The following is a 21,877-nucleotide window of genomic DNA, read 5'->3' as shown; positions in this document are numbered from 1 at the left end:
GCCCTCCAATATCACCACTGATATTTCCATTTGATGCCTACTGTAAAAGAACCATAAGGACATCTGACCTTATAACCTATGAGAATATGATTGATAATCAAGGAAAAATAAAAACTTTGAAACAGTTAAAGAAGGAAAAAATATCCAACGGCTTTTACACCGTCAAATGGTGACAAGATTAAAGAAACATACAGCTAGCTGCAAGGGAAAGCCAACTAAGGAGGAAAATGAATTTGGAACAACTAATGCTCACAAATACATTTCATACATTTGTATGGAAATATATATATATAATTCTATTGCAATGTGATACTGAAACAGAGCAGGTAACAGACTTCTCCTGGACTGCCCGCTCACATGGAACTAAGTTAAATATAATTAAACTTAAAGCAAACTGTTCAGGTTTCTTATGCAGTGGCAGAAGTGGAGAGAGAAATGTGGACCAGTTCCCCCCCCGCCCCCCATTGTTGCAAAATAAGAAGCCCAAACAGTTTGCTTTAAGTTCAGTTATGTTTCACTTAGTTCCAGGAAAGCGGCTGGGAGGAAACTGTGGGTGGGGATAAGGCCAGGGAAGGGGTGCTCTCTCTGACCTTGTCCCTGCCCCCAGTATCTTCCTGGGCTCCCCCCTACCTTTGCAAAGCCAGGATCCTGCTTGGCAAATAGGGGTGCATATGCAGATGGGGAGAATTCTCCAGTGTTTGTCCTGGGTACTATTTTGTGTAGATACACCCCTGCCTCTGGCATAAATGGCTCCTCCCCCAACAGGGGGGGGCAAACACAGAGGTGGGCAGGTGCCATGGAGCATTGTATATGCAGTAAAATTCTGCTTTATCACATGTTTTCAAGGCTGAACATCAAGGAAGGCTTTGGCAGAGGCCCTTCATGCATATCAGAAGCACTGACAGATGTATCTGCTTATACTGCTCAGACATTGCTTCCCACATGTGCAAGCAATGGAAATAAAGACTTTCCCCTTTTTGCACAATCAGATGTTAGGGTGTTATTTAGACTAGTGTGTTAAAGAACCTTTTTCTTCTGTTTTGTGGGGAAAATTCAGTGGGTGAAGTCGATATTGAAAGTTCTTCAACCTTAGCCCACTTTCATATGTTGAAATTTAGCTGCACTCAAGTAGAAAAATTAGGTTTGCTGAGGGTAATAATGGTAGACAACTACCGGTATGATGTGATTGACATTCTGGGTAGACAAGAGTTTAAATTCCTACTTTGCTATGTAGGCCTGGTATCTGCTCTCAGCTTCACTGGGCTTTTATTAGGATAAAACAGGGGAAGGGAAAATCATATACACTTCTCAGAGTTTCCTGGAGGAACATAAAAATCACTTAAGTGGTAGAACTTCTGATGCATTTAAGAAAGAGATATCTTTGGATTCAGAATTCTCATATCTACACAATACCAAAAGTTAGTAATGACTATTATAACTGCTGTTATTCTGGTATTCAGATGATACTGGAAAACTTAGCCTTTTCCAACAAAACAAGACTTTTTAATTAAGCCCTGGGATCTTAAGAAGCTAATTAAATTACCAGTGGATCAACAAATTCAAAAAATATGAAACATTTAAAAGAGAGGTTTTCACCTTTGATGGCCAACATTTCTGTAGAAACTATCCTGGAACCTCAGGTTCTGTATATCTGAGAATATCTTCCTGTATAGGGCATAAACATTTTTCTCTTTCCTCCAGTACCTAAGAGGCTCATTCACAGAACACACCTTTTTTAAGGACGACAGGGTGTCCGAATCCATGCAGAGTGCTGCTTCTGCTCCCAAGGGCTACAATGTTTTGTTTTTCACAGCTATATAAGAAGTAAAATAAAAACACCAAACACAAACAGTAAACTTCTTCGGGTGAAATTTTGTCCACTGGGTGAACCTAATTCTGAACGTTTACAGGAGGAAAAAGCACTCTGCACATTCTCCAAAGAAGCCTGGGGGGTTGGGGAAGCCTGTTACTAACAACTGAATTAAAAACACGGTCAAAACTAATGACACGACGAATCCACAGTACTGGCACTTGGCTGTTTTTCCTTTTTGTACACAATTAGAAACACGCTAATTCTTAAAATGTATTTGAGATTGTATATCCAAACCGTAATAGGTCCCAATGCTAAACTCTAGCTTTAAATAAATCCATAAAATGCCACTGCAATGTTCTCTCCCCGCTCCCCCCCCCCCCCCCCACGCCGCCCCGAGTTATCTACAAAGTTTTCTGGAGCAGCCTCAGGAATTTCCTTCCCCCCGCCAAAGGAGCATTTTGCATTTTCTGCCGGAATAAGGATGGTTCTCCTCTGCTCAACTTCCTCCTTTATTCCGACCTCCCCACGCTTTCCTTTCGCAGCCCGTGGAGCAATGCAGGGCTCATTCGGCGGAACAAAGAAAAGCACCAACCTGCAAGGGAGCAAGCGCCACCCGACTCCTTACGCAGCTTGGGCCGTCCCTCCTCGTTTCCGGCTCCGGCCCAATTTACTGCTGCTGCTCCACCGCCCGCTGCAGGATCGCCTGTCCAGGAAGCCGACCCCACCGGCTCACCCCGCTTCTGATATGGCTTGGCGAGTCCGCTGCAGGCTGCCCAGTCCAGTCACCCACCTGATCCCTCTTCAGGCTAGCTAATCCAGGCACCCATTCCACCCCTCTGCGGGCTCACCAATCCAGGCACCCACCCCGCTCTGCTCCCAGTCTGGCTTGGTGAGTCGTTTGCAGGCTGGCCTATCCAGGTACTCACCCCACTCTGGGCTGCTGAGGGCTTCCCAGCTGGCAAGCTCGTAGCAGTCTCACCATCCCAGATCAGCACTGGGGAATGAGTTTGGCTGCATGAGCAGGTGAACCTGCATTAAACTTGGCAGGCCAGATCAATACTGTGGGTGATAGTCGGAACTGGCGGGGGTGGGGGAAATGGCTGGTTCAATTGGTGATCCCACAGCAGGCTTACCAGTCCAAAGTGGCGGGGGGGGGAGGGGTGGCTTGCCAGGCCACATAGGGAGTGGGGTGGGTGCCTGGACTGGTGAGCATTCAGCAGGCTTGCCAGGCCAGATTGGGAGCAAGGGGCAGGGTTCATGCCTCAGTGGGCTCATGGACCTGATAAGCCCTTTCAAGGGGCTGGATGTTTGACACCCTAGGCTACATGTTTGACACCCCTTTTGGAGCACTTTCTGGGTAAACGTTTATAGGATCCACCTGCAGAGGTTCCTAGCTTTGAAATTTTGGGGCAGAGAAGTGCAAGCTACCTTTTTTAGCAAGGGCAATAATAGATTAGATATCGATAGCTTTGTTTTATAAATGCAAATGTATCATATAAAGACAATTTATATTAAATAAAATTAGGGGTAGATGTGCCCAAAAGGCAGTATAGAAGTATACAAATAATGGTGTATGTCTGTGGGAGGGTATCATTTCCCTGTTCTCTTTTTGTCTCCTTTTTTAATTTTCAAGTTGTAGTCAACATATGGCAACCAGTAGGGTTTTCATAGCAAAAGATGGTTTGCCAGTGTCTATGTCTAAGTACTGGCCAGGGCTGACCCAGCCCAGTTTACAAGATCTGACAAGATGGGGTTTGCCTGGACTATCCAGTTTGCTTTACCCTTCCAATATCTGTAATCGGGCAGTGGCTGAGCAGTAGAGTTAGTTCTCTAAATGTAAAAGATCTGAGATTTAATCACCGGCCTCATTATAAAAAAATCTTACTATTGGAGAAGGGTTGTCTATCAGAGAGGCATTTCTAAACTAGACAGGAGAATCAATAACCTGATGTAGTATCAGACAATGTCATATGTATTTGTGAAAAATCTGTAGCCTTCAGCAGAGGTCTATCTAGGCAAACTGGAGCCCGGGGACAAAACCTGAGTTTGCTGCCCCCCCCCCCCCGGAATGGGTGACCATCCTCCTCCACCACGACCAAACAATGATTTTTTGCACCAGCTCACAAAACACCTCCCACCCCAGCAAAACATACATGGCTGTCTCCCCACCAACTCTCTTTCCTAATTTTGTCCTCACACCAACCCTATGAGGGAGGTTGTTAGCCTGAGAAACAGCTCCAAGGCAGTGCAAGTGGGTATTAAGCATGTAAATCTCTCACAAATCACCCCCAGCAAAATATTTACCAAACAAATGTCAGCATCACCTCTCACAAATCACCCACACACACACACACACACATTTCCAGCAAAATATACATAGCTCTCTCCCAGAGGCATAGCTATGGAAAATGGAGTTCGGGGCAAAATCTGAGTCCCCCCTCCTGTTTGGGCGGCCACCCCCCCCCCACAACAAAAGAATGATTTGTTTGCACCAGGTCATCTCAAAGTCACAATCACATTATAGAATGCCCCAACTCACAAATCTGCATACCCAGGGCTCCCTAGTTTAAACAACATCGAAAGTGATGCTTTTTTTTTGGGGGGGGGGGGGGGGGAACCAATCTGAAACAGCATCACTTTCAATGTTGTTTAGACTAGAGATCCCAGATTCTCCTTTTAAATCTACCTTTAAGGGAGAATCTGGGATCTCTCTGTGATACACCTGTGATACACAGACTTCTCTCTGTGATACACCTGCCAGCCCCAGATGCAGGCAAAACGTAAGGAACAAGATCTACCAGACAGTGACCACACAGCCTGTAAAACCCACAACAACCAGTTGAATCTGGCCTTGAAAGCCTTCGACAATACTTTCAATGTTTTTTTAATCTAGCGCAGCGGTTCTCAACCTGTGGGTTGCGACCCTTTTGGGGGTTGAACGACCCTTTCACAGGGGTCACCTAACACTCTCTGCATCAGTGTTCTCCATCTGTAAAATGGATAAATGTTCGAGTTGGGAGTCACCACAACATGAGGAACCGTATTAAAGGGCTGCAGCATTAGGAAGGTTGAGAACCACTGATCTAGGGAGCCCAGATTCTCCCTTTAAATCCACAAGGATGGGGATGGAGTTAAAGGGAGAATCTGGGGAAAAATTGAGGGTGCATGCAAGGGGAGCAATCCTTAAGCTAGCAGTACCAAAATTTCAGGCTATTTTCTGGAGACTCTCCTGATGATACCACCCATGTTTGGTGAATTTTGGTTCAGCGTTATGGGCCCTTAAAAGGGTAGCCCCATCCACTATTAGCTCCCATTGGATGGGGGATTGAGCACCCATTTTGAGGGTCCATAGCTTTGGGCTCCCTGAACCAAACCTCACCAAACCTGGGTGGTATCACCAGGAGACTATCCTGATGATGCCACCTAATTTTAGTGAAGTTTGGGTCAGGGGGTCCAAAGTTATGGACCCTCAAAAGGGTAGCCCCATCTACTATAAGTTCCCATTGGAAACAATGGGGAAGGGGCGCAACTTTTGGGGGCCCATAGCTTTGGACCCCCTGAACCAATATTCACCAAAGTTGGATGGTATCAGTAGGAGACTATCCTGATGATACCACCCAGGTTTAGTTAAGTTTGGTTCAGGGGGTCCAAAGATATGGACCCTCAAAAGGGTAGCCCCATCTACTATTAGTTCCAATTGGAAACAATGAGGGAAGGGGTGCCCCCTTTGGGGGTCCATAACTTTGGACCCCCTGAAACAAACCTCACCAAACTTGGCTGGTATCATCAGGAGTGTCACCTGATGATACCCTGAAGTTTTGGTACTGCTAGCCCAGGAGTCTGCAACTAGGAGTCTGCAACCAATTGGCCATGCTGGTAGGGGCTGATGGGATTTGTAGTCCGTGAACAACTGGAGGGCCGCAGGTTGCAGACCCCTGTGCTAGCCTAAAAACTGCACCCCTTGCCAGCCATAAAATGAAAAAACACAAAAAAACACAAAAAAACCCACAAACGAACCTGAAATTTTTGCGCCCCCTACATGACCAAATTGCGGGGGACGTCCAGGCAAATACGCTTCTGGCCTGCAGCTTGCACACACAGTATCCTTAAAACACAGGCCTCTAGTCCTGTTCACATGTTACAGGGTACATAATACTTGTAAGTTTGTAAGAGTCAGTGCATGTTCAGTTTGCAACTGAAACCAGAGACCAGTATCTACATAAATATGGGCTTTGTGTAACACCTTTAGCTGCCCATGTGTTGATGTGACATGAGGTCAGACTAGCTTGGGGCTATCCAGGAGCCTACCCTCAGCTTACCCCTTCAAAAAAAATTTCCTCCTGCTGTGTACACAATTATTGTAAATTAATTCAGCAAAACCACTAAAAAGGTTTAGCATTCCCATTTAAACCATATCCCCATTAAAAGAGTAGAAAATACTTCATTTGTATGATGGGATGAGTAATATCTGTGAGTATAAGAGAGCATTTAAGGAATATTTAAATTGTAATTCTATGTACAGGTATTGGCAGTATGTTCTTCAACTGTGTAGGCCTTATTTCTAATTACAGCCATAAGATCAGAGCATATGTGATACTGAGTCATGAATATGTTTTTGAGTTTGTGTCCCAGGAAATTTGCTAACAACTTATGTTGTTTCTCTGCTGGACAAATGAAACTTAAAAATGCTGACAGTATGTGTTACAAGAAGGGGTGTACCGGTCATGGGGTCATGTGGAGTCACATGTCCATGGGCACCGGCCATTTAGTCACGTGGGGGTGGAAAATCCCCCACACACCCCTCCTCCTTCCCCCCTCTTTCACTGCCTAAACACCATGCCTGGTGTGCTCAGCTGCAGCCAGGCTCCTTCGGGGGGAGTGGGAACCACCTGCCTCTCAGCCCCTCGGCTGCCAGCCAGCCAGCTGCCCCTCACCTTGGGCCCAGCAGGCGACAGGCAGGCCGATCGTCCCTCTGGCTGCCCCTTACCTGTGCAGCAGCCAGGCTTTGGCTCATGACAGGCTTCTCTGCCAGCTGAAGGAGCAGCCTGGTGGGGCAGGGCTAAGGAGCAGCCCGCAGCTGCTCCTTCAGGTGCAGTCAGGCCAGGAGCCTGCCACAAGCCCACCACGTGCCCCTCGGCTGTGCCCCACCAGGCCCCCCAGCCACCACTCGGCCTGGTTCTGCCTTCAGCCTATGGGGCTGGTCTGAGGGGTAGCCCACGGCTGCTGCTTTAGGAGCAGCCAGGCCAGGAGACTGCCACAAGCTCGCCATGCACCTCTCAGCCCTACCCCGCCAGGCTGCTCCTTCAGCCCGCAGGGCTGGGCCAAGGTGTGCCCATGGCTGCTACTGAAGGAGCAGCCAGGCCAGGAGCCTGCCACAAGGCCACCACATGCCCCTAAGCCCGACCCCACCTGGCTGCTCCTTCAGTTGGTGGAGGCTCCTCCAGTTAAAGGAGCAGCCTGGCAGGGCCAGGCCATGAACACGCCTTGGCCAGGCCCGGACCTGCCAGGCTGCCCGGGACCACCGCCATCAGCTAAGGTAAGTGGGGCATGAATGGGATGCAGCCACAGGGGTGGTGGTGTGTGGGAGGGGTGGCGCCAGGAGCAGATGTTGCCTCAGGCATCATTTCCCCCCCAGTACGCCTCTGGTTTCAAGGTAACATGTCAATGTGCATGTGACAAGGGACAGTGTCTACAAAAGACTTGAGGGTAAAGCACATAAATCCCAGGTTAAGGACAGAGACAGGGTATACAGGTGTCTCTATGCTAATAGTAGAAGCATTCGACCTAAAATGGGGGAGCTAGAGTACAGAGTTTTGAAGGAGGACTTTGATATAGTGGGCATTACAGAGACATGGTGGAATGAGGAGAACCAGTGGGATGCTGTTATACCAGGCTACAGGTTCTATAGGAAGGATAGGACAGGGCGCATTGGGGGTGGAGTTGCCCTTTACATCAAAGAGAGCATAGTATCACATAAAATAGACAATGCAAGGGGAGCTGGTTCCCCTACAGAATCACTGTGGATATCAATACCAGGGGTGAAGGACAGTTTAATATTAGGAATATATTATCGTCCCGCTGACCAAAGTGCACAAGAGGATTCTGAGATGGAAAAAGAAATTAGAGAGGCCAACAAAAACAAAAATGTAGTGGTAATGGGTGATTTTAACTATCCCCATATAAACTGGAAAAATGCATGTTCAGGTCATGAAGGAGAGAGCATTCCTGGATATGCTAAATGGCTGTGGCTTAGAGCAGATGGTTGTGGAACCAACCAGGGGAGAGGAGTGATCCGAGTTCTAATTCTATGTGGGGCCCAGGACCTGGTGCAGGAAGTCAGTGTTGTTGAGCCGATAGGGAACAGCGACCACAATACTGTCAGATTCAGTATCTCAGCATGCGAACAAGTGGCAACTACTAATGTAGTTACATTAAGCCTTCAGAAGAGGAAATTTCTCAAAGATGAGGATAGTGTGAGGCTGAAAGGGAAAATCAAGAGAGTCAAAACTGCAAGGATGCTGGGAGGTGATTTAAGAACACAGTAAGAAAAGCTCAGCTGGAATGTGTTCCACAAGGTTAGAAAAGGCAGCACCCAGTCCAAAGAAAGCCACCATGGTTAACAAGAGAGGTTGAGAAATTATCAGAAAAAAAGAAAATGTCTTTTAGAAAATGGAAGTCAGTTTGGCTGATGAAGGAATATGAGAGGGAACACAAATGGTGGCAGCAAAGAAGCAAGTTAGCTGTAAGGGGCAAAAAAAAAAGGATTATGAGGCATGGCTGCGAACATCAAGAAAAGCAACCAACAGTTAGTCAAGTACATCAAAAGCAGGAAGCCAGCAAGGGGAAGCGGTAGGCCCGTTAGATGACAAAGGAACAAAGGGTGTGCTAAAGATGGCAGGGAAGTGCAGAGAACCTGAATGAATTCTTGCATCTGTCTTCACCCAAGAGGAGGTGAGGAACATTCCTGCACCTGAACCAAACTGTAGGAAGAGATCCGGAACTAGCCGAAGATAGTGGTAGACAAGGAAGAAGTTCTGGCAGCCATTGATAAACTAAATGTTACCAAATCCCCTGGCCCAGATTGCATTCACCCAAGAGTTCTTAAAGAGCTCAAGCATGAAATTGCTGATCTTCTCACTTTAATATGCAACTTATCCCTGAAATCAGGCTCCATCCCTGAAGACTGGAAGATGGCCAATGTCACACCAATCTTTAAGAACAGTTTGACATCTGTTCCTGGTAAATTAGTAGAATCTATCATTAAAGATAAAATTATAAAACATGTAGAAAAGCAAGACCTGCTGAGAAAGAGTCAGCATGGCTTTTGCAGAGACAAATCCTGTCTTACAAACTTACTAGAGTTCTTTGAGGGTGTAAACAGACATGTGGATAAGGGGGAACCAGTGGACATTGTCTACTTGGATTTCCAAAAGGCTTTTGACAAAGTTCCTCACCAGAGACTGTTGAGAAAACTCAGCAATGAAGGAATAAGAGGGAAGTCCTCCTATGGATTAAAAACTGGTTGAGAAACAGGAAACAAAGAGTGGGTGTAAATGGGAAGTTCTCACAATGGAGAGATGTCGGGAGTGGTGTCCCCCAAGGATCCGTTTTGGGACCAGTGCTCTTTAACCTATTCATAAATGACCTGGAAGTAGGGGTGGGTAGCATGGTGGCCAAGTTTGCAGATGATACCAAATTATGTAGGGTGGTGAGAAGCACAAAGGATTGCGAAGAGCTCCAAGCGGACCTTGATAAATTAGGTGAGTGGGCCCAGAAATGGCAAATGCTGTTCAATGTAGCAAAATGTAAAGTGATGCACATAGGGGCAAAAAATCCAAACTTCACATACACGCTACATGGGTCAGTGCTATCAGTCACAGACCAGGAAAGGGATTTAGAAGCGTCTTAGTTGATAGTTCCATGGGAATGTCAACTCAATGCATGGCAGCTGTAAAAAAGGCAAACTCTATGCTGGGGATCATTAGAAAAGGAATTGATAATAAAACTGCAAAGATTGTCATGCCCTTATATAAAAGCAATTAGATGCTGACCGCACTTGGAGTACTGTGTCCAGTTCTGGTCGCCGCATCTCAAAAAGGATATTGAGGAGATAGAAAAAGTGCAGAGAAGGGCAACAAGGATGATTGAGGGACTGGAGCACCTTCCCTATGAGGAGAGGCTGCAGCGTTTGGGACTCTTTAGTTTGGAGAGGAGGCGGCTGAGGGGGGATATGATTGAAGTCTATAAAATTATGCATGGGGTAGAAAATGTTGACAGAGAGAAATTTTTCTCTCTTTCTCACAATACTAGAACCAGGGGGCATTCATTGAAAATGCTGGGGGGAAGAATTAGGACTAATAAAAGGAAACACTTCTTCACACAACGTGTGATGGGTGTTTGGAATATGCTGCCACAGGAGGTGGTGATGGCCACTAACGTGGATAGCTTTAAAAGGAGCTTGGACAGATTTATGGAGGAGAAGTCGATTTATGGCTACCAATCTTGATCCTCCTTGATCTGAGATTGCAAATGCCTTAGCAGACCAGGTGATCGGGAGCAACAGCCGCAGAAGGTCATTGCGTTCACATCCTACATGTGAGCTCCCAAAGGCACCTGGTGGGCCACTGCGAGTAGCAGAGAGCTGGATTAGATGGACTTTGGTCTGATCCAGCTGGCTTGTTCTTATGTTCTTAACTCTATAAGTGATACTGTGACATATACATGTTTAAAAAACAAAAAAGATGTTACATATAGGATCAGGATGCTGAAAGTATCTTTAAAACAATAATTTAAGTACAGAATATTGTCAGAATATAAAGAACTATTCCAAGCCATGTCACTGTTTCCATTGTACAGCGGGATTTATTTCGTTCTTTACTTATTTACATTATTTGTAGTCTACCTTCCTCTCTGGGACTCAAGGAGGATTACACAGAGTAAATCAATAAAATCAAAAGGATAGGACATTCAGTAAACAATGAAATAGGATTTGGGTTGTAGAACCAACCAGAAGTATAAAAACAGAACTGAAGCAAAGCAAATGTTAGCATGGCACATTAAATGAAGCAAAATTATATAGTTGAATTTCACCTTCAGCAAACTGCACGGTAGTATGGGCCACAGTCCCCAATAATGTATTCAAATAACTCTGTGAGTTATTCTGTACAGTGCTTTCCTATTATCTGCATAGAAAAGCCCTCTTTACTAATTCAGTTTTGCATACTTTGCAGAAGACCAGAGCTTTCCTGACCTCCTCAAGGTGGCAGCCACAATGGAGAAGGCACATGGTGAAGAGGAGTTAGCTTTATACCCAGCTTTTTCTCTACCTTCAAAAAGTCTCACAGTTTACAGACTACCCTCCCCTACCCAGAGTAGATACCTGTGAACTGGTGTGGCTGAGAGAGCTCTGAGAAAACTGTGACTAAGATCGCCTAAGATCACCCAGCAGGCTTCACGGGGAGGAGTGGGGACACAAACCCAGTTCTCCAGATTTGTGTCTGCCAATCTTAACATCTATGTCATGTTGGCTGTCGTGCATGGGCAGTTGGTGATTTTGCCCATTTCTAGGTTGATACCTGCAGAATGCCCTACTCAGATGAAATAGCAGAGCATAGCAAGAGAGACAGTCTTGCAGATATGAAGGTACCATAAGGGCCATTTGCTGCAAGGCATAAAGAGAAGGTGGGATGCTCAGGATGCTATTCAAAGAAACACAAACCCAAAGAGTCCTCTGGTATGTGGTTCTCTGGATTACAAAGATTCTGGCTTTGTTCAGAAAATATAAACCCATGATAATCCTATGGCAAGGTATTATACCATTTGTAAACAGTAAGAAATGTGAATTCCCATTTGAAATGGCTCTGTGCCTCACAGTTATATAGAGCCTCTTTATCAGTCTTTGCTAGTGCCTTTCACACGGAAAGGGTGTGTGATTGTCCTTGTGGAAATACAGAGCTGTCACAACATGGATTCTATTGATTTTAGATGTACCTAACTTTTGGGGGGGGACATGCTTGGAATGTCATTGTACAAATATAGGAACATCATTTGAGGAAGAGCGTGAGGGTTTTGTGCCTTTCACAAGATAACCATGAGCATGCATAGCAGGCAGACAGGATAAGGTACATTGAGATCATTTCCATAGAGGAGTAAACATATCAGCCTTCTTTGCATATTTATTTTGGAAGAATTTACACAGCCCTACGCTCTGGTTACATGACAGTAAGCACCACTGAATTCTCTAACTTTGTAAACCATGAATTTTGAGGCACATGTATAGTCTTGTACACATGTGAAGAAGACCAGGACTCTGCAGGATTTGATGCAGTTCTGCAGGGCCTATAAGACAGATTTGTTCTACCAGGCGAATGGTTGAGGTGGTGAGAGTTACATCTATGGCCTCCCCCTTCCATCCGAGCCTCCACTTGATTTTCCATCTGTTCTGCTTTATTGATTTTTATGGGATCTTTTATTGATCCATCATTTATCCAGTGAACTTGGACTGTGATCGCCATCGGATATTATGAAAAATGGTTTTAATTTTAAATTATTGATATATTTATTAGGAACTGTTGTAAATACTGCTGTTATTGAATGGATTGTCTATTGCTGTGATAAGCTGTTATTTGACTTGTTGGAAACTGCCCTAAGCCTGAATGGGAGGGGCAGTACAGAATTTTTATTAGTATGGAATAATTTTTCATAGTGTGGGAGAAATACATCATACCTTCCAACCTCCATTATCTACCTGTGCAGACCTAAGAGAAAGACAGCCTGTTCAAATATCCTTCTCACAGGAAGAAAGTGAAAGTCCACATATTACCCCCAGTCTGTGCAAGTCAGGCATTGTCAAGTTCTAACGAACACTAGTAATTAGGTCAGATTGTTTCCTTCTTGGCATGAAAGAATTTTCCTACACTTTTAACACATGCAAATTACACTTGCAAAATGCACCCTTTACACTTGTTAACCAATGCAAATGGTTCTTTCTCCCACCCTGGACATTCCACAAGTATATATACTCCACTTGCTTTACTACCATCAGATCCTCTGAAGACGCCAGCCACAGATGCAGGCAAAACATCAGGAGAAAATGCTACTGGAACACGGCCACACAACCCAGAAACCCCACAACATCCCAGTGATTCCAGTTGTGAAAGCCTTCGACAACTCTAAGAACCTTGAAAACATTAGGGAACTAGGAAGTTTAACATACAGGAGTTACACAATACAGAACAGTTGCCTAGTTAATGAGAGAGGAAAATGATGATTTGGGAGGGCAGATGTCCTCTACTGCTCAAAGGAGGAGGACTCTTCATGGGTAAATACCAATGGTCGTTCTCTATTTGAGCTCAAGGACGTCTAGCTGGGTGACCTCCCCTAGCAGTGTCACAATAATTACAGGTGGAAATCATCATCCTCTCTCAGGATGTGCTGAAGCACCTTACGACCAAAACTTGCATCTGCAAAACTGAAAACATTTAGCTTGTAGTGCCTGACAAACATAGAGATTGACAACCATGTGACCACCTGACATATCTCTTCCACAGAAGCATCATTATTAAAAGCCCTTTATGCTTAAATGCACCCTTAATAAATGCAGCAACATCCTTATTTAGCAAGCTAGTTCCAGATAAATGCATCCTACTGGTGTTGAAGCTGAAGACAGGCCTCCATGGCTCCAGCAAGTGCCTCACCACCAGGCCTTCAGCCACTTCAGGGCATGCTCTGGTGCTGGCAGCCGCCACTTGTTTAGGCACTTTGCTTTCATGCCAAAAACCACATGGGAAGGAACTGCCTAATGGCAGAGCTCCGCAGCGGCGGTGTGTGTCAAGGCAGTCCTCTCTGGGGACACGCCTGCCCCAACCGGCTTTTGCGCAGTTTCAGAAGTTGCCAGTGCAACCTCTGGAAGAGTTGAAAAAAATCTCCTCTGCAAGGCATGATTCTTCTTCCCCTAGTATTGAGTGGGAGGGAGTCACCGAAAAAAACTGCTTCTGAGAGAGAAAGGACCCAGGCAGCCTCAAAGCCGAGAGCTGTGTTCCTCTCACGCTACCAGACAAAATTAGAAAGGAACTCAGGAGCAGAGGAGAAACTAAGAACAGTAATAGTAAAAAGAAAAGGAAAAAGTATAAATGAAAATAACTGCAGGAGAAGTGTTCAACTAGGAAGCAAAGAATTAATTTAGTCTTGCCTCCCCAGTTGGTCACTGGAAAACACCCTCAAGCTCAAATGAAGAAGAAAGTAGTTCACTAAATTGTGGAATTTACCAACTGTGGTCGCTGTGGCTACTAGTAGTGGTGACTGAAAGGAGTCCACATGCAGAAACGATAGCTTTCTGAATACCAATACTTGGAGGCAACATCAGGGAAAGGCTTTGACCTCTGTGTCCAGTGTGTTGGCACTCCAGGGCAACTGGTTAGCCAATTTTGTGACACAGGATGCTGAAATTGATGGATCACTGGTCTGATACAGTGGGGCAATTCTTACTTCCCTGACTGCCTTCTCAAACACAGAGAGACACAAAAGTGTACTGGAAAACCTGAGCAGCCATGACATGTGTTGGCATTTGTTTCACTAAATAGTTCAACTTGGAGCAGAACAGCAGCCACAAAAGCTCCCACATACTCTTTACAGCAGAAGTGTTCACTCTGCAGCTTGCAGAGAGCCACATTAGCAATTACAGTCAAACAGAGGAGCCACAGGACTACTCTATGACCTGTACGCCACCCTGCCAAACACACACATTCAATAATATGAGAAGTAACTAAAACCTTTTAAATTACCTAAGTACCTTTGCATATGTAGGATTGTGTCTCCTCACCATTGTGAATTGTAGCTAACTCTTGTGCCTCTGGAGTGAGAGGAAGGGTTCCCTCTTGTGCTTTCCCACACTATCAGCATGAGGCACATCAGCTCTGGCAAAAGGAGGAGATTGCCAAAGCACCCAGGGAGCAGCAAGCTGGCTGTGGAGAAAGGGGAGTAAAATAGCTCTCACCACCCTCATGGCCAGCTTGGTCCTTTCCTGGGAGTCTGCTGTTGTGCTGGTGCTGGAACAGGAGCACTGAGGCAGCAAAGAAGAGCGAGTGAAGGTTGAGGAGGACAGGCCTTTACTAGCATCCGCACCACCACTCAGGGAGGCTTGCAGCTTACCCATCCTACAAGTCTCTGTAGCAGTGGCTTTTTGAAGATGCAGACCCTTGTCCATGGCCTTGTCCATTTTCCTGAAATTAGAAACAGGAGTCACATTGGATATAGTACTTAGAAAAGCCACAGGGGTTTCCTGAGTAATTGAATGAGTCAATAATATCCTAGCAGAAAACTCTTCTAGTAATTAAGCCCCATGCCCACTAGATGGCTGCACAATACAAGGAGTGTTTTCAAGCAGAGGTTGTGTTCTGAGCTTTAGGCAGTGCAGCAGCAACAGGGATCTACACAGCTGATATGTTTGGGAAGGAATTGCTAGGGGGAGAAATCATGCATATTTATTAGTCTGATGTCAGCCACTATTCTGCTATAGGTAAAAAGGCACTGTCAAGTTAAGTAGGTCAGTACATTGATCAATCCTGACAGTGATCTCATCTGGAACAGCTTACTGTCTTGCCCTGTGAAGGCAGAAGAACACTTTTCCCATTTCTGCTCAGCCTGTTGTTTTCTTTCCCCTCAAGGAAGAAAGAGAAAACAAGTGACAAGTTTCCTGGAGCCTCTGTTTATTAGGCCACCTATAAACAAATCAGTTTGCTTACAGCATGCCATACCTGTCACATCCCCCCCCCCCCCCAAAAAAAAAAAACATATTTTCCAATGCGCACAAAAGTGCAATATTTTGAACCTGGGCAAATTCATTGCTTCTCCCACATAATACCAATTTATTGCTTCTAGAGGCCTTAACCAGGGATTTCACAGGCTATTTTAAATCATTATGAGAACTTAGCTACTCTGACCTATGAAGTTCCTGGCCATATATTCTCCCTGTCTCAATTCATGCTACTGTTTTCCTTTTTTAAAAATCTACTTACAACATTTATATCCTGCCTTTCTTTTATTGCTTTTTTGTTTCTCCCTTTTTCTTATTTAAGCTTGTCCTTGACACCTGCATCATTCTACTGAGCTGAAATGGCCCCCAAAACTGATGTTTGTCGTATAGGAGCAAATATAGAGATCCCAATCAAAACAGAACAAGTCACTGCTCCCTGAAGCCATTTGAAGTTGACAAATGAGGTGGGAAAGCCTTAAATTGGGGTTTTTAAAGGAAAAATATATAGGGGAGCTCATTCACAGCGTTCTCAACATTATACCTGGTTCATAATCCATCTTTAAACAGCAACCTGCACCAGAAACCCTCTCCAGTTTCCCCACTCTAGTGAATGTGTTTGAAAGCCAGTGTTGTACAGTGGTTAGATTGTCAGACTATTTATTATCAGGGAGACCCAGGTTTAAATCCCCAGTTTGCCATTGAAAATCGCTGGATGACTATGCAAATCACACTCAGTTTAACCTACCTCACAGGGTTGCAAAGATAAAATGAAGGAGAGGAAAACAATGTAAGTCACTTTGGGTAGAAAGACAAGGCAAAACTAAAGTAAATGAAATGAAATAAACTCCCATCCATTCAAGGGAATTTAGTGGAATACCACTTACATATTTAGATAAACGCAAGTAATGGACCCTCAAGGACTTGTGAGGGGCATCTCATTTTCCTTTCCCTTCTCTAAAATTCGTTATATCCTCTCTCCTTTTCCTGCATTTTTCTTCCCACCCACCAGCTAGTCTACTTTTCTCTCCCTCCTCCCATCTTCAGCTTCCTTTTCTTCTTTCTCTCTCACTACCTCTACCCCAGAAAAATATGGTCCAGTTGTGTGGACCTGGTTGCTGGGCTAGTGAACACTTGAGCACCGTATTTTCTCCTCTATCCCTTTCCTCAACCCATTTCCTCTTTTCCTCCTCCTGGCAACCCCCATATCATCACCTTTCATAAGTGCCATTTTTATTTATTTTAATTGCTTATCTTATTGACCTCCCCAAACGTGCTATTTATTGAGTGGAGAGGCAGGGTATGAATGCTGCACATAAAGTTTGTGTTTTACTTCAGACTAAGCACACACTGGATCAAGCTGCACACGATAAATAGCATCATGCCATTTACTTATGTTGTTGTTTTGTGGACTTCAAGAGAATGCTTCACTGGTTGTCCACTCTTCTTTCTCCTGCTTTGCATGTGTAGCTGAGTTTTAACTATTCTGCCAAGAACAAGATTCTCTCCTATAGGAAGGCTGTCTCTACCAGTCAGATTTTTTGGGAAGGGTTAAATAAACTTGAGAAACTATGTCCCAGGGTGTTGAACTTCTGGGTGAATATGTGGAATAGCATGGCTATTTCATGGTTCTAGGTCATTCCTTCCTTGATTGGACCCAGAATTTATCAGCACCCTCTCATAAGTGAGCTGCTTTGATTTCTACTGAGGAGAAAGGCAAAATATACAGGAAGTAAATAAATAATAAATATAGCTGAAGATGGATGACAAATGGGAGGTAGGGTAGTATATAGGTGAGAAGGAGCAATTGAAGAGGATATGGAGGTTGCCAGGGGTAAGGAAAGGAGAAATAATGTGGGGAGGGTATACAGAGGAAAGTGATGTGCCCTCCTTAAGTCCTAGAGGGTTCTCTGCCATGTAAGTGAGGGACTAAGTACTACACAACTGGACCATAGCTTTCCTATACCTTGTTCAGGATAAAGGTGACAGGAGATTTGTGAAGTTATCCACCATTTCTTGGACCTTCTTTGTTCTAGAATGCTTTACTTGGGCCATAGTGCCTTGGGGACAGAATTAGGTAGGCACTAGGTCAAGGAAATGGTGGATAAATTCACAAATCTCCTGCCATCTTTATCGTGAACAGGGTAGACAGAGGCTAGGTGGGAGTTGGAGGCAGAGGTGCACATAAAGGAAGGTTGACTGTTGGGTGGGAAAGAGAGAAGGAAGCAGAAAAAAGGGAGAGGCTCTGTGGACTTTCAAGAAAGGGAAAGAGGGAACAGTGAGAGAGGGAGAAATTAGATCTTTCTGCAAGCCCTTGTAAGTTCCCACTTGTACAGTTGGATTGTTGTTAGCCTAAGTCTGTGAAATTAACTACATTAAGGCAAAAAAAGTTTGTTTTTAACCAGTTCTGATGAGAATTTTGAAAAAAACCAAAAAACCAAGTTGAAGATGGAGAAAAGAAATATAAAAGAGGAAAGTAATATAAAAGATGGAGAAAAGTAAAATAAAAGAGCTGTGAGCTATTTCAGTAGCCAAGTAAAATATGATGCAGTTGAGGTTTAACATGCACTTCCCTTTGGAGCTCCCAAGTGGAATGTTCTGAATTCCAAGAGGAAAATATTCAACTTCATAACATTCTACACTTCACATCCCGCTTCTTGTTTGGTTTGGCTTTTTCTGCAGCAAACGTTTCACTAACTTGTCTGGGTTTGAGGACCATCCCTTCTTTGTGAAAGTTATCCTTTTCCACCACTTAGTCCAACGCAAATCCTTGTTTTCAGTGACTACCAGTCCAGTGGATTATGATAATATTTTTGAAGAACTGCTGTAACTAAGAAAGTACATAGTTTTATAGGGCATTGCTTATTGCTCTAGGATTTTTTTTCCAGTAGCAAAAGTGAACCTGAAGATGGGGTTTTGTATCAGAGCAAAAGTGAACACGAAGATGGGGGGAGGGTGATACTATAAGCTTGGAAAGAATCTTATTACATGTATGACTGTTGAGAATTGAGCAAATGATCTAAAGACAAAAGCGAAACATCTGGTTAGCATCATTGTGTAGCTGAGCAGCTGATTTTTGGATGCCTTCTTAAAACTGTGGCTGTTTCATTTTAAACATGCCATCTAATCATGCTGTACAAAAGGCTCTGAAAATCCTAGATCCAAACATCTGGAATTATTTTGCTTACAGGACTCCTTTCTCTAGAAAAAAATGATTCCAACTTTTTATTTGGAGGGCTCAGCCTTTTCTTTTTAAATACATTAGCAGAAAACACAGATGAGTAAAAAACTAGATGCACACACAGGATTGTGTCCTGTCACATGAAGGAGCCATGGGCTTGCACATTTCATTTAAGTTTCAGGCTCATGCAATTGCTTCTGCCTTTACTTGTGTCTCTCTATTAACTTATTAAAAACATTTGTTAGTTGCCTTCCTACCTTGGAGAACATGGCAGCTTACAATGTAAAGGGGGGGAAAGTGATAAAAATGCATAGAAGATTAAAACATAAAATCTCAATTAGGACTGCCAATAAATTTTAAAAACTAAGGCCGTTTCCGCACGGGCAATGAATGGCGACCTGGAGACGGTAAAAACGCCGTCTCCAGGCCGCCATTCGCACGGGGGGCGCAGCTGCAACGCAGCCGTGCCGCCCTCGCGCCGCCCTCCCGGCCTGAAGCTGGCGTTTCCCCAGAGCGCTTCCCAGCGCTCTTTTTGGGGAAACGCCGCAGTGAAGCCGCTGCCGAGCGAACGGCAGCAGCTTCACGCCGCCTCCCCCACCCGGCACTCACCTTGTCCCCGGGCCTCCGGTGCGTCGCCGAGGCTGGGAACACGCCCCCCTGCCCTGCGCCGCTGGAGCAGGCGCGCAGGGGCAGGGGGCGTGTCCCCAGGCCTCAGCGACGCGACCGGAGGCCCGGGGAAATGCCGAGTCGGCCGGGCGTCGGCGCTCCGTGGCGCCGGCTGCCCGGCTGTTCCCAGGACCGTCCATGCAGACGGTCCCAGCGTCGTCGGGTCGGCGTTATAAACGCCGACCCGGCCGTTTCCGCCTTCGTGCGGAAACGGCCTTAGTCAACTGCAATCCTAAATTAAGCTGTTTTCAACTTTCTCCTAAGATCAAGTGCGATGGGGTTAAGAGCATCTCCCTGGAAAGGTTATTCCGTAATTGTGGGGCTGCCACCAAAAAAGAATCTCTTGTATGTACCCAGGAGATTAACTTATTTATATTTATTTATTTATTTAATTCCATTTTTAGACCGCCCTCCCCCAGAGGGCTCAGGGCAGTGTACATCAATGTCAAATATAAATATAACAATAAAACAATCTAATACAATTTAAAATTCACAGAATTTAAACAACAATTTAAAATTGTTTGCGACTTATCCCAACCCCATTCCCGTCCACGGGAGACCTAGGTGGTATGAGGGTCTGATGGTCATCCCGGCTGGCCAAAAGCCTGGTGGAAACTCTGTAGGTCCCGCAGGGCCCTGGTTTCCTTAGGGAGCCTGTTCCACTAGGTAGGGGCCAGGGCAGTAAAAGCCCTGGCCTTGGTTGAGGCCAGCTGGATCTTTTTTGGATCAGGGATTTCCAGTAAGCGCTCCTCCATAGAACGGAGGGACCTATGCCGCTGATGGCCTTAAACTTCTTTGACTTCTTTGGTTCCATCAACTTCTTTGGTTGATGGAACAGTCAGGAGGACCTCTTTCTGAATTCCTGGGCACAAACATTTTTTTAAAATTCAATTTAATATCCATGCCCATGTTTTGTTGTGCACCACCCAGAGCCCTTTATTATATTTATTTATATATTATTATATTTATATATAAATATAATAATAACTAAATTAAGGTGATGTCATCAAAAAGGGCCGGCCGGGTCTATAAAAGGCCAGCCCGGGCTTTGTCCTGGCCATATGCAGATGACCAGCTGGCAAGTTGCCCACCCACCTCTCCCTTAAAGAATTTGGTGACAATGTTAATGCATGCTTCTTTGTCATAGCCATTCAGGCGATTTTGCACATGGGAATTGATCTGATGGGGCTGGGGGGGAGCTAGGGAGCTGGTCCCTCCTTGAGAGGAGTGCTACAGCAAGAGGCCGACCCAGAGCTGTATGGAGGGGAAATGGTGCCTGGGGACAAAACCTCCTCCAGCTGTCCCCCCATGGGTCGCAGAGCCCTGCCCCCTGCGGAGCCCTGGCAACTCTAAATAGGCTAAAAAAGAGGCCAATGGACAAGCAAACGAACGGGGACCTCACCTTATTGCTTCCTGAGTTCTGTGGCTGGTGGCAGTTGCAGCACGAGCAGAGGGGAGGGAGCCTCCATGACTCGCCAGTCACATCAGGGGCCGATTTTGTGCCCTCCACGTGACCAGATGTTGTGCGCCTGGGGACATTGGGTACCCCATGATATCAAGCAGATACGCCTCTGGGCCAACCGCCAAGCTGAGCATCATGGCAGTTGAGATACACAGAGTGGAGCTCCGGTAAGAGGCTGACTGTCCGGCGGAGCTCCACTGCAGTGGCACAGGGCGTATGTTCACTCAACAGAGTGGCTGGAGGAACAGTTTGCGCAGGAGGCACCCCTGGTGGGGGTTGCCCAGCATTCAAATCAGATCAAGTCCCATGCTGTGCCTCACGCTTCTTTCTGCAAGGTCAGTAAACGGTTGGCTATGGTCAGAATATTTATCCCAGTAACAAGTGCGGTGTGGTTACTGGGTCAGCAGGGCTCTGAGCGGGGGTGGTCCCGTCCTCAGGTGGCAAAGGGAGGGAATGAGAGTGCATGAGAGCAAGAGGGAAGGGAAGGAGGGGGCCAAGTGTGTAAGCTTCAGGCCAGGTCATGTAGAACAAAAAAGTCTGTCGGTATATTTGAACTGAGTTTCTCCTGCGGTCTCCTCCCTCTCTTATTATCTATGAAGGCTTTACAGAGCAGGTTGAAATACTTGGAGTTACACTATGTTGAAAGATATAGTATATAACTCCATTTTTGACACATACATACACGATGCATGTCTTATTGGATCAACTATACTGGATATGTCTTCGACTGTTTGGCTGCTGTATGAAACAGGATGATAGATTAGATATACTGCTCTAGTTTCTTTTTGAGTTTTTATGTTCTTGCATGCAGTGTATGTTGGTGGCTGAAATACATGCTCATGAAAAAACAAATATATTTATCAGCATTATCTATGGCTACATAATGCAAGTAGGAAATAGAATGTTTATATTTTTTGTATCAATGACTCCCCTGCTCAGGAAAATTTATCAAGTGTGGGAGAAGGTAGCTTGGTACCTAATGTAGTAATTTTTCACATGGCTGGA

At 45.2% G+C, this 21,877-nt stretch overlaps 1 protein-coding gene and 1 long non-coding RNA gene across 10 annotated transcripts in view; one reads left to right on the top strand and one right to left on the bottom strand.

Annotated features, from left to right (window-relative positions):
- Window positions 1–2,504, bottom strand: part of HHAT (hedgehog acyltransferase) — a 226,444-nt gene extending 223,940 nt beyond the window's left edge. For 4 of the 9 annotated variants that reach the window (XR_007243560.1, XR_007243571.1, XM_048484794.1 and 1 more), the window contains exon 1: window positions 1,597–2,191. The gene's annotated coding sequence lies outside the window, so the exon portion shown is untranslated. The other 5 variants (XM_048484887.1, XM_048484975.1, XM_048485244.1 and 2 more) reach the window with 5 other exon arrangements.
- Window positions 2,483–21,877, top strand: part of LOC125426783 — a 47,445-nt gene continuing 28,050 nt past the window's right edge. The window contains exon 1 of the long non-coding RNA XR_007243577.1: window positions 2,483–2,706. This is a non-coding gene — a long non-coding RNA (uncharacterized LOC125426783). The remainder of the gene's footprint in view (window positions 2,707–21,877) is intronic.

The sequence above is a fragment of the Sphaerodactylus townsendi genome, linkage group LG01 (assembly GCF_021028975.2).
Source record: "Sphaerodactylus townsendi isolate TG3544 linkage group LG01, MPM_Stown_v2.3, whole genome shotgun sequence".
NCBI classification, from domain to species: domain Eukaryota; kingdom Metazoa; phylum Chordata; class Lepidosauria; order Squamata; family Sphaerodactylidae; genus Sphaerodactylus; species Sphaerodactylus townsendi.
This window is presented reverse-complemented; position numbering and strand designations above follow the sequence as displayed.